This window comes from Dendrobates tinctorius, unplaced genomic scaffold, assembly GCF_039654945.1.
Source record: "Dendrobates tinctorius isolate UK_male_01 unplaced genomic scaffold, ASM3965494v1 ptg000377l, whole genome shotgun sequence".
NCBI lineage: Eukaryota > Metazoa > Chordata > Amphibia > Anura > Dendrobatidae > Dendrobates > Dendrobates tinctorius.
In genome coordinates this window covers 866,920-880,164 of record NW_027362043.1, presented here as the reverse complement: position 1 = coordinate 880,164, position 13,245 = coordinate 866,920, and the positions used below count along the sequence as shown (strand labels likewise).

At 41.9% G+C, this 13,245-nt stretch overlaps 1 protein-coding gene across 1 annotated transcript in view; it reads right to left on the bottom strand.

Annotated features, from left to right (window-relative positions):
- PTPRS (protein tyrosine phosphatase receptor type S) overlaps window positions 1-13,245 on the bottom strand; it is a 567,518-nt gene that overhangs the window by 449,655 nt on the left and 104,618 nt on the right. The window lies entirely within an intron of this gene.

Here is a 13,245-nt window from a genome sequence, read left to right as displayed (position 1 = left end):
AATATTTCCAGAATCCATCCCTTCCTCAACCCTCATTCTACTAAAATGCTTGTACATGCCCTCATCATCTCCTGCCTCGACTATTGCCGCACGACTAATTCATCTCTCTCCTCGCTACTCCTCCGCAAATCTCTTCACTGGCTCCCATTCCCTCAGTGTATCCAATCCAAATTACTAATACTGACCTACAAGGCCATCTATAACCTGTCTCCCCCATATGTCTCTGAACTAATCTCCCAATACCTTCCCTCACGTAATCTCCGATCCTCTCAAGACCTCCTTCTCTCCTCCACACTTATTCGCTCCTCACCCAACCACCTCCAAGACTTCTCCCGAATAGCCCCCATCCTCTGGAATCCTCTGGAATTCTTTGCCCAAACACGTCCGACTATCAACTACAATCGGATCCTTCAGAGGGAACCTGAAAACCGATCTCTTCAGGAAAGCTTACAGCCTGCAATGATCTATGCTGTCTCTTCACCACTACTGGAGCTACCGCCTCACCATCACTGGAGCTGCTGCAACCCCCAACCTACTGTTTCCTTCCCCACCATCCTGTAGAATGTAAGCTCGAAAGGGCAGGATCCTCTCTCCCCTTTATATCAGTCTGTGATTGTTTACTGTAAGTGATATCTGTACTTTGTATGTTATCCCTTCTCATGTACAGCACCATGGAATCAATGGTGCTATATAAATAATAATAATAATAACTTTATCTCCACTGATCGTTAGTGGTTGTGTGAAGCTATTTATTGTCAAACTACTGTGTTTACTCTTTGACACTTCAAAACATCCAAATGACACTGATCAAAAGTTCACATATCCTGGTGATTTTGGCCTGATAACAAGCACAGAAATTGACACAAATGGGTTTGAATGGCTACTAAAGGTGAACTGTTTGCTTGTAATTAGTGAGTGTGCATAAAAGCTGAGTGAGTTTCTGGGATTCAGACAGACATCTTTCATCCAGCCACTGACATTTCTGGATTGTGAGTCATGGGGAAAGCAAAAGAATTTTCAATGGATCTACAGAAAAAGGTAGTTGAACTGTATAAAACAGGAAAGGGATACAAAAAGATATATGAGGAATTGATAATGCTAGTCAGCAGCGTTCAAACTGATTAACAAATGGAAAATCAGGGGCTCTGTAAAAACAAAACCACAGTCAGGTAAACTAACAAAAATTTTGTCCACAACTGCCAGGAAAATTGATTGTGATGCAAAACAAAACCCACAAATAACATCAGCTGAAATACAGGACTCTCTGAAAACTAGCGATGTGGCTGTTTCAAGATGCACAGAGGCACTTTAAGAAAAATGGGCTGCATGGTTGATTTGTCACAAAGTATCTCAACTACAATTCACAAAACAGCACAGAGACAAGCCTCAACACTTCTGGAACATGGTAACTTTTAGTGATGAGACCAAAATTGAACTTTCTGGCCACAACTATAAACATTACATTTGGAGAGTGGTTAACAAGGCCTATGATCAGGGCCGCCATCAGTGAATTACTGCATGACTGGCGTATGGTCTCATCTCATCATCGAGCCCCAGCGGCAGTTCAGTTAAACTCTATTGCCATGTGGACCCGGGCCCGCACAGCAATAGTTAACATCCGCCAGCCAATCGGAGGCTGGCAGCTGACGGTGCAGAGCTGGCAGCTGACTATGCAGAACGACACTGTCGCTTTTTTTTCTTCATCTGGTGTAGTGTAGAAGTTGGGAAAAAATTAAGTAATGTGTTCTGCAAGCGATGCTCTAGATAGTCAAAAGTAACAACTTTAGCAATAATACAATGATTACAGCAAAATAAAACGGCCCTGCTCGTGACAGCTTACAATCTACAATGAGGTGGGGGAGATACAAAGTACAGGTGTGTATTTACAGTGATATATTTACAATGATGGGCCAGCCATCTTGAGGGAGTGGGGGATAGATTGGGATAGTGAGTGGGCTACACATGACAGTTACAAATAATAATGACTGATTAGGGAATGTGATAGGCCGCTCAGAACAAATGTGTTTGGAGGGAGCGCCTAAAACTGTGCAAGTTGTGGCTGGTCCTAATTTCTTGGGGTAGAGCATTCCAGAGGATTGGCGCAGCAAGGGAGAAGTCTTGGAGTCGGGAGTGGGAGGTATGGATTAGTGCAGAGGTTAGTCGAAAGTAATTTGCAAAGCGCAGCGGTCGGTTAGGCTGCTAGACGGAAATGAGGGAGGAGATGTAATGGGGTGCCGCACCATGGAGAGCTTTAGGAGTGAGAACAAGTACTTTGAATTGGATCCTATAATGAATGGGCAGCCAATGTAACGATGGTGAAGAGCGGACGTGTCCGAGTACTCATTAGCCAGATGGATGACCCTGGCTGCAGCATTAAGGATGGACTGGAGAGGGCAAAGTCGAGTGATGGGGATGCCAATTAATAGAGCACTACAGTAGTCCAGGCGGGAGTGGATCAGTGCAACAGTGAGGGTTTTTGTTGTTTTGCATGGTGAGAAAAGGGCAGATTCTAGAGATGTGCTTTAGGTGTAAGCAGCAAGAGCGGGCAAGAAATTGTATATGGGAGGTGAAGGAGAGATTGATGTCAAACATAACACCCAGACAGCGCGCCTGCTGCCGGGGTGTTATTATGGTGCTACCCATGGAGAGGGAAATGTCAGATTTAGGGAGGTTGATAGATAGTGGGAGTAGAAGAAGTTCAGTTTTGGAAAGGTTGAGTTTCAGATAGAGATTGGACATGATGTTGGAGACTGTGGACAGACAGTCACTGGCGCTCTGTAGTACAGCGGGGGTAAAGTCAGGGGATGACGTGTATAGTTGTGTGTCATCAGCATAAAGTTGGTACTGAAATCCAAATCTGCCGTTGGTCTGTCCAATTGGGGCCATGTAGAGAGAGAAGAGAAAGGGGCCAAGGACTGAGTCCTGAGGTACCCCAACAGTAAGAGGAAGAGGAGATGAAGTGGAGCCAGCGAACAAAACACTGAAGGAGTGGTCAGCAAGATAGGAAGAGAACCAGGAGAGAGCAGTGTCCTTAATGCCTAGTGACTGGTGCTTATAGAGTAGAAGATGGTGGTGTGGTTAACAGTGTCGAAAGCTGCAGAAAGGTCAAGGAGAATGAGCAGAGAGTGGTCACCGTTACATTTTGCTGTCAGAAGGTCATTTGTTGTGAGTTCATTCTCTGGTTCACCAGTTGTGAGTTCCCCTTCCAGACTACCTCTGGTGGTGACAGGAGGTGGTGAGGCTGGTTTGATCGGTGGAGGTCTGCCACCTGAGAATGAGGATGACGATTGGACTTCAGGATTCTCAGATTGGATTTAAGACAGCCAATGCCCTATTCAGTTGCTGGTGATTCCTTCTGGCTTGTCAGCTCTTGGTTTTCAGCTCTGTTCCAGTCATCTAAAGCTAAGATTTTCTGCTAATGTTCACACTTGATTTTGTTGGTCTATTCAGTTTTTTGTGTGGTCAGCCAGTCCCGGCTGGGGGCTGTGCTGAATTTCACTCGTATTTATCAGTATTTTGCCAATTGGCTTTTTGTCCCATACTAGTTCGGTCTCTTTTTGCTCTGTCTCAGAATATTTCAGAGTGCTGATAGAATGGGAGAAGTCTAGTGACTTCAGGGTTAATTTTGCTATCAGAAGTGTTGGACATGATTTTTGTAGGGTTTTTTGCAGGTTGCAGACAGTGTCTTTCCTTTCCTTTCCTGTCTAGTTAGTTTGGGCCCCATCATTTGCTCAGCCTATTTTCCTGCCTGTCTTTATGCCTCCATCTTGTTTCACCGTCAATACATGTGTGGGGGCTATCTATTCCTTTGGCGTCTGCTCTGGGGCAGTTAGTTTTCCCCTTTCTTGCTTTAGGCTTATTTAGTCCTCCGGCCGTGACGAGGCGTCTAGGAACATCGTAGGCACGCTCCACGGCTGCTGCTAGTTGTGTGGTAAGATCAGGGATCTGCAGTCTGCATAGTTACCAACCTCTCTGGTTTTCTGTGACTTAGCTTGTTTTGCTTTTTTTCTCCTCGGTGACCCATTCATAACAGAATCACCAGCCATACCGCAGATTGTAGGGTACTCAAAAGCAGGAAAAAGTTTTTTTTTTAAAAAGTGTCAGAATTTTTTTTTTATATATATTCTTTCCTCTTTTTTCTCTGGGGCCGTATGAGGATTTTTTTTTCCCTTTTTCCCAATGGAGATTAAGCAATTGTCTGATCGTGTGGAGCAGCTGGCTGCTGAAGTGCAGGGAATTTCCACCTACCTCATTCAGTCACATGCTGCTGAACCTAAGATCCCTACTCCTGATTTGTTTTCTGGGGATCGGTCTAAATTTCTGAATTTTAAGAATAATTGTAAATTATTTCTGGCCTTGAAACCTAGTTCATCGGGGAGCTCTGTGCAGCAGGTTAAAATTGTCATCTCCTTGCTGCGCGGCGATCCCCAGGATTGGGCTTTTTCTCTGACACCTGAAAATCCTATTCTGACTAATGTGGATGCATTTTTTCAAGCCTTGTGGTTGTTGTATGATGAACCTAATGCTGTTGATCAAGCTGAGAGAACCCTGTTGGCATTAAACCAGGGTCAGGATTCTGCAGAGTTATACTGTCAAAAATTCTGAAAGTGGGCGGTCCTTACTACATGGAATGATAGTGCATTGACAGCTCTCTTTCGGAAGGGTTTGTCAGAGACCGTAAAAGATGTTATAGTGGAATTTCCTGTTCCCTCTGGTCTGGATGATTCTATGTCATTAGCCATTCAAGTTGATCGGCGTTTACGTGAACGTAAAACTACACGGGAGGCACTGCCACCTTTTGAACAAACGTCTGAACCTATGCAATGTGATGGGGTTTTGTCTAGGGCGCAACGTCAGGAGTTTAGAAGGCGTAATAAGCTGTGTTTTTTCTGTGGAGACGTCTCTCATACTATTTCTGTCTGCCCAAAACGAGAGAAACGTTTTGCACACACATTTGCTGTGGGCAGTATACAACCTAAGTTTCTTTTGGCAATTACTCTGATCTGCTCCTTATCCACATTTTCCACGAAGGCTTTTGTGGATTCAGGAGCAGCGATGAATCTGATGAATTTGGACTTTGCTAAACGTTGTGGTTTTTCCATGACGCCTCTGCAGACGCCTATTCCTCTTAGGGGTATTGATGCTACTCCTGTGGCGGAGAATAAACCTCCGTTTTGGACCCAGGTGACAATGCGAGTTGCCCCAGACCACCAAGAAAATTGTAAATTTTTGGTGCTACATAATTTGCATGATACTATTGCTCTGGGTTTTCTCTGGTTGCAAACTCATAATCCAGTTTTGGATTGGAAATCTGGGTCTGTGGTGAGTTGGGGTTGTCAGTGTGTTCTTAGGGACGCTCCTGTTTTCTCCACCTCTCCTCAGTCTCATGATATTCCTGATTATCTGGCTGATTTTTCTGATGTATTTAGTGAGAGCAAGTCTGAGTCTTTGCCTCCTCATAGGAGTTATGACTGTGCAATTGAGTTGATGCCTGGGTGTAAATTTCCCAAGGGTCGGCTTTTCAACTTATCAGTACCCGAACATGATGCTATAGGATCCTATATTAAGGAGTCATTGGAGAAGGGTCATATTAGACCATCCTCGTCACCTTTAGGTGCTGGGGTTTTTTTTGTGATCAAGAAAGATGGTTCATTAAGACCGTGTATTGATTATCGTTCCCTTAACAAGATGACGGTTAAATATCAGTACCCGTTACCTCTGATGTCTGATTTATTCTCCAGAGTTAAGAGTGCCTGCTGGTTTACTAAGCTTGACCTCAGGGGGGCGTATAATCTTATTCGCATCAAGCACGGGGATGAATGGAAGACGGCGTTTAATACTCCGGAGGGACATTTTGAGTACCTGGTGATGCCTTTTGGGCTCACTAATGCCCCTTCTGTCTTCCAGTCCTTTATGAATTATATTTTCCGTGACTTTGTGGATGAGTTTTTGATCATCTATCTGGATGATATTTTGATCTTTTCTAGTGATTGGGATTCTCATGTGGAACACGTCCGGATTGTGTTCCGGATTTTGAGGGAGAATTCCCTGTTTGTTAAGGGATTGAAATGCCTCTTTGGTGTACAGAGGATTTCATTTTTGGGATTTGTCTGATCTCCATCGACTATTGAAATGGACCTGGCCAAGGTACATGCCATTTATGATTGGGTTCAGCCTACTTCTTTGAAGGCCCTCCAGAAGTTTTTGGGTTTTCCTAATTTCTATCATAAATTTATAGGTAATTTTTCTGGTATTGTCAAACCACTGACTGATCTGACCAAGAAGGGCGCTGATGTGCTGAATTGGTCTCCTGAGGCTATCTCAGCATTTCAGGAGCTTAAGCAGAGATTTACTTCAGCTCCAGTTTTAAGGCAACCTGATGTCTCACTTCCATTTCAGGTGGAGGTAGATGCTTCTGAGATTGGTGCAGGAGCTGTTTTGTCCCAAAAAGACCATGTGACTTCTAAGATGAATCCCTGTGCCTTCTTTTCTCGAAAGTTCTCTCCATCTGAACGCAACTATGATGTGGGGAATCGGGAATTGTTGGCCATGAAGTGGGCATTTGAGGAGTGGAGACATTGGTTGGAGGGAGCTAGACATCAAGTTGTGGTCCTCACCGATCACAAGAATTTGATTTATCTGGAGTCGGCCAAACGCTTGAATCCTAGACAGGCTAGATGGGCCTTGTTTAACATGCGTTTTAATTTTGTGGTCTCTTTTCTTCCGGGCACTAAGAATGTTAAGGCAGACGCCCTTTCTAGGAGTTTCTTTGCCGATTCTCTTAGTGTGACCGAGCCTACTACCATTCTAGGTGAGGGGGTGGTTCTTTCTGCCATTTCGCCCGATTTGCGATGCGCCCTGGAGGAATTTCAGGAGGATAAACCTGAGCGTTGCCGTATGGGAAAATTGTATGTTCCTGACCAGTGGAGAAAGAGAGTGATGTCTGAAATTCATTGCTCCGCATTGGCTGGTCATCCAGGTATTTTTGGTACCAGAGATTTGGTGAGTCGGTCCTTTTGGTGGCCTGCCTTATCTCGTGACGTCAGGAATTTTGTACAGTCCTGTGGGACTTGTTCTCGGTCTAAACCCTGTTCTCGTTCTAGTGGGTTGCTGATGCCCTTGCCGGTGCCCAAGAGGCCATGGACCCATATCTCAATGGATTTTATTTCTGATCTTCCTGTCTCTAAGAGAATGACTGTTTTCTGGGTGATTTATGATAGATTTTCGAAGATGGTCCATCTTGTACCACTCCCAAAGTTGCCATCTTCCGCTGAGTTGGTGCCCTTGTTTTTACAACAGGTGGTTCAGTTACATGGGGGATTCCTGAGAACATTGTGTCCGACAGAGGAGTCCAGTTTGTTTCCAGATTCAGGAAAGCCTTTTGTTCCAATCTGGGAATTCAGTTATCCTTCTCCTCCGTGTTTCATCCCCAGACTAATGGACAGACTGAGAGAACAAACCAGACCTTGGAGTCTTATTTGAGATGTTTTATATCTGCTGATCAGGATGATTGGGTCTCATTTTTGTCCTTGGCCGAATTCGCACTGAACAATAAAGCTAGTTCTGCCACTTTGATGTCACCCTTTTTCTGTAATTTTGGGTTTCATCCTCGATTCTCTTCAGGGCAAGTGGAATCTTCGTCCTGCCCAGGTGTGGACACTGTGGTTAAGAGAATGCAGCAGATATGGGACCAAGTGGTGGATAAGTTGTCACTCTCTCAGGAAAATAAAAATAAAATTAATTAAAATATACCAAAATTGTATTGGATATTTTAACAAATGATTAATAGGATAGAGTAGAAGTCGGACAAAAGAGTCTACCTTGTCGTGATGGCGGCTTAAAAAATCTTTTGGCCAAAACAAAAGCTGCTGGCTATATATGTGATCTGGTGATGGGAACTGTTACTGTGTGATTGGTGAGAAGTGGAGTTTTTCCAAGAGAGAGTGGTGGGGCTGTGGACAGTTCGAGGGGTGGAGCCTGGGCAGAGTCTCAAGGGGGCCCCAAAAATGTTGCCAGTACGGGGCCCTGAAATTCCTAGTGGCAGCCCTGCCTATGATGAAAGGAACATCATTCCTACTGTAAAGCATGGAGATGGTTTGTTGATGTTTAGGGGATGTGTGAGCTACAAAAGGCACAGGAAAAGTGGTAAAAGTTGAATGCAGCACATAATCAGCAAATACTAGAGGCAAATTTGCAATCATCAGCCTGGAAGCTGCGCATGGGACGCACTTGAACGTGGCAACATGACAACGATCCAATACACAAGGCCAAGTCGACCTGTCATTGGCTACAGCAGAACAAAGTGAAGGTTCTGGAGTGGCCAACTCAGTCTCATGACCTCAATATCATTGAGCCACTCTGAGGAGATCTCAAGCGCATATTCATGATAAACAGCCCAGGAATTTACAGGAATTGGAGGCTTTTTGACAAGACGAGTGGGCAGCCTTACCATCTGAGAAAATAAAGAACCTCATCCACAACTACCACAAAAGACTTCAAGCTGTCATTGATGTTAGAGAGGGCAATACACGGTATTTAGAAATGGGGTATGTAAACTGTTTTCATCATTTAAAAAGAGAAAACACAGTAGTTTGACAATAAATGGCTTCACCCAACCACTAACCATGAATGAAGAAAAAGTTTTGGCGCTATCATTCATATTCTCTGAAAAAAGACCAAGAAAGCAAAAATTCTGCCGGTGTATTTAAACTTTTGAGCACAACTATATATATATCGTGAGAAATGAGACCATTTCACACCAAAAATCTCCCAACCCTAGGACTATTTTAGAAAGTATGCAATGATCCGCTGCAGAGACTTTCTTTATACTTAATCCCACAAATACATCTGGCAGAGTCTCTGTACCTCCGATCCTAGATTAGATTATTAATTTTGTGGTAATAATATCTATATATGTTGTATATTGTTTTAGAATTCAAAGAGTCTTACTAAAGTGATGAGCAAATGACTAATGTACAATTAAATTGGTTAGTGGACAAATAAGAGACTAAGTTCAATAAGATATTTTATGGGCATGTCATCAAGTCGATAAATATAATTGGATAGTTAAGATATCATTTAAATTAATAGATTGGAAAAATACAGTTTTGCCTATGTGGTTTCTTTTTATATCATGAGCGTTTCAAACTAAAAACAATTGTTCACATAATCACTGATTATTTACTTAATATTATCAACAGGACATGAAATATAGGTATTAACCCCTTAGCACTCCATCAGTTATTCATTTCTGCCTCCTCTTCTTGTAAGACTCATAACAATTTTTTTACTTTTCTCCTGACCTAGCAATAGGAGTGTGTCACGACTCTGTTGTCGGGTGTCCCGAGACCAGGGGTTCCTTCCCTGTCCCTAATGCTAAGGGTTGCCCTAGCTCGTCCTGTTCCCTGGATTACTTCTGATCGTGAAAATGTCAGGACCTTGTACTATGCCTTAGCTGATGAATCCGCCCTCAGTCTGTACCATTCCCCCACACAGGGGAGTAGTAGTGTACCGTAATACACCAACCAGACTAACAAGGTAGTATGAACAGAGGTAACGAAAGATACTATACAAATATACACACACATACAACAGAGGAATGCACCATTGAGTGGCGGATGAGATAAAACCATAGTAGGAGAAGAAAGGGAATTATCACTCACTCACCTAACAGTCACAGATAAATCTGCCAACCTCCCTCTCCAATAACCAGCAACAACAACCTCCAGCCATGCAGAATAAGCTATCTCTGACAATGACCACTTGCCAGGACCCAGTTTATATAGGAGATGGGAGTGGCTAACACTGCTCAGCTGAGAGCCTTAATGAAGAAAAGCTTCCAGGAGTTCTCAACTGAGCAGATTAACCCCTGCACTGCTAAAAGAATTTACACCGCTTAATATGAAGGTGAAGTGCTTCTAATCAGTGCAGGAGTAGGAGAAATCAGACGCTGGGGTCTTCTGGCTCCTCTCCGTTATGGTAAATCAATGACAGAGGGCTTTTTTTTTTACAGTTCCAGTTGTGGTTTTGAATGACACCATTCCCACCAAGTGGGATGAAATGGTGAACATTTGTTAATTCCCTCCACAATCTTTTGGGTTGTTTTTACAGAATTCATTATGTGGTAAAATGACATGGAATGGCAAAAGTAAACTTTAATAGATTTTTTTTAATCTAAATAATGAAAAAAATTCTGAAATTTGTAATAAAAAATAGTTTTTTGTTGTCATTTTACAAGACTCATAACTTTTTAATTTTTCAGTCAATAAAGCAGTGTGTGAGACCTTAATTTCTGTGTTAAAATCTGATTAATTTAATATCACTTTGGGGAACTCACGACATATTGATTGCTTCTTATTGCCCTTTTTTTTTTAGAGCAGATACCATATATGTTAATTTTTTATTTTATGGGGTAAAAGTGTTTTTTTCAAATTGCTATATATTTGTTTTAGATTTTTAAAACTTTTTTTTACTTTAGTCCCCTGAATGGACTTGATCCTACAAGCGTCTGATCGCTTCTACCATATACTGCAATATTAAGGTATTGGAGTATATACTAAAAATATTGTTCTCCTTAGAAGGAAGACACCAATATTTAGTACAGCAAAAATGTGACAAGAGAGTTAAAATAGTTTAAGATTAATCTAAAATTGAGACAAAAAAAGGACATCGTACAGAGAAGATAGGTGTAAGCCACAAAACGTTAGGTGTCACCTACTATGATTATGAATAAATGGACAATAAAATAGTCTCTATATTTACAAAAAAAAATTGTGCTATCCATATGAATTATGCACACGATCATTAGATGATTCAATATAAAAGGTAGGTTTATTTTCACAAATGTACATGTGAATTTCTAGCAAATCACATCACTTTTTCTTTGGTTTATAGCCATTCTGCATTTGGGATTGATGTGTTTTTTGATTATGGTGTTATATTGTGCGATCTCTCCTCTATCGACAAAATGTGACTATCCTTATTTATATTCTTATACACAACTGGTTCTTTTGCTAGCCACACTGTAGCCATTTGTCTACTATATATTTTATATACCAGTGTTTGTTTGTTTTTTCTCTGCACCATGTCATCACCCTGCATTTCTTCATATGATTTTATTACTATCTTTGTACTATTAATGTATTTGTTATTTTTGGATTAAATTATTGTCAGGGGTTTAGTTTTTTTTTTCTTTGGATCTATTTCATTGTTTGCATGTCTGATATTTGGTGGGACTTACGTGACCCCATGGTCTGGACTCTGTCATCATGGCCGTTGGCTCAGCCCTGGCAGGCTCCTACACACAGGCTGAAGTATAATCTCTCACTTCACCATGATTCATGAACTACAGCCATTAGTAGCCAAGACATATCAGATATGGCTTTAACTACTGAAATTCTTTCCCATCAGGACTAGTGATGAGCGAGTATACTCATTGCTTGGGTTTTTCCAAACATGCTCGGACGTCCTCCGAGTATTTTGGCGTGCTCGGAGATTTAGTTTGTGTCGATGCCGCTGCATGATTTGCGGCTTCTAGACAGCCTGAATACATGTGGGAATTGTCTGTTTGTTATGGAATTCCCACATGTATTCAGGTTGTCCAGCAGCCGCAAATCATGCAGCTGAGATGACAAAAACTAAATCTCCGAGCACGCCAAAATACTCGGAGGACACCCGAGCAACGAGTATACTCGCTCATCACTAATCAGGACCCATACAAGTATAACCCTGGATCCTTGGCAGAGAAAATGGTAATTTAACAGCAAAATAAAGGAACCATTTAAACCCCTAAAAAGACCCAATTTTTTTTTTATTTTTTCCTCCCTACTTCCAAGATTCATAGTATTTTTAATATTCCGTCCCCATAGCCATACAATGGATTCTTTTTGGCTAAACAAGTTGTAGTTTTGAATGACACCATTCATTTTACCATATACTCGTAATGTACTACAATACTGGCAAAAAAAATTCATGTATGACGAAATTATGAAAAAGAAAAACGCAATTCTGCAATTGTTTTTGTTTTGCTTTTATGTCGTTCATTGAGTGGTAGAAATGACCTGGCAACATGATTCTTCAGGTCAAAATGATTATGGTGATCCCAAACTTGTCAAGATTTTTGTGGTGAGAAAAAAATTCTGAAATTTGTTTGAAAGACCCTTCATTTTTTTTTCTTATTACCTTTTATAAATACAATTTTGTGGTACCTGTGACATTTTGATTATGTAGATTTTTTTTTATCATTTTCTGGGCTTAATACACAATTTCAAGAATTTTATATTTCGATAGGTTAGACTTTTTTGGACGTACAGTAGCAAAACCAAGTGTTTATTTTTTGATTTTTTTTATATTTCTTTACTTTTAAGGGTGAAAAGAGGGGTGATTAAAATGTTGATTTTTTTTTTCATTTTTAGCCTCATTGTGGAGACTTGAACCTGAGACCAAAGTATTGCAGTGTATAGTAAAATTGCGTTTCTCCTATGAAATTCAGCCCGTGGCTAAGCTTTACAGGGGGACCAAGTATTTATAGGGGCCCTTAGCAGGCTCTGGGCTACCTACCACAGTAACCCATCGGTTCCCAGTGATCGTGTTTGTGATGAAGGAGTTAACTGCTCCTACCCCCCCCAGGGCCTGTAAGCATACTAAAGAAAGCAGGATTTAGTGTTCCAATGCTGAATAGCAAGGCCTTTTAGTATGATAATGAGATAAGGCCCAAAACAGAACTTCAAAGCTTAGGTAAGGAGCCACGCCAGCATGGGGCAGGAAGATGCCTGAGGGCTTCAATTAGAAGGCACCTGCCAGCTAGACACAGAAATACACATCCATTGTCTCTCCCAGCCTCTCCGGCTCCATCCTAGGATCATGGATTATGAGCACATCTTTCGAGTTATGGACTCATGAAAAATATCCGAGTGACCCTGAGGAAATCGCGCATCTGGCAGTGTGACTCCTGTGTCGGTGAGGGTTCTGGGACCTGAGATACATAGATTGGCCCTCCACAGTGACCCAATGGGGCCATGTTTGCTCTCCACACGACAGGCAAAACAAACCGCATTCACCGGTACCTCTCATGTCCTGATCCGATCATGCTGTTGAAAGTTACCCCCTTTATTAGATATTGGGAATAAGTTCTGCAGAGAGCTAAAGGGTGGAAATTATTAGCCCACCCTCTGACACAGGGGGAGGAACCTAGCGTATTTAAGAACTAGCAGCCCATAACAGAGACAGACACTCACACAGAAGATC